This window comes from Penaeus monodon, chromosome 24, assembly GCF_015228065.2.
Source record: "Penaeus monodon isolate SGIC_2016 chromosome 24, NSTDA_Pmon_1, whole genome shotgun sequence".
Taxonomy (NCBI): Eukaryota; Metazoa; Arthropoda; class Malacostraca; order Decapoda; family Penaeidae; genus Penaeus; species Penaeus monodon.
In genome coordinates this window covers 17976110-17976351 of record NC_051409.1, presented here as the reverse complement: position 1 = coordinate 17976351, position 242 = coordinate 17976110, and positions in this window count along the sequence as shown.

Genomic DNA, 242 nt, shown 5'->3' with positions numbered 1-242 from the left:
CATATGTTTTTTTTCTAATGAATTAACTCTTAATGAAAATCAGCAAAATCACTTTTTCAAGGAGCCGCAAGCCTAAAATATTTGTGAAGGTCCGTTTTCTTTCCTATTAACACCAATAAAAGTATTTTCTTTAGTTGTGTGACATTTCTGCGTCATATGATAATAGCAGAACTACTAGGAAATGTGACGGGACTGCTAGCTGAATTAGGATTGGTTTACAAATATCTTTGGCAAATTACTAT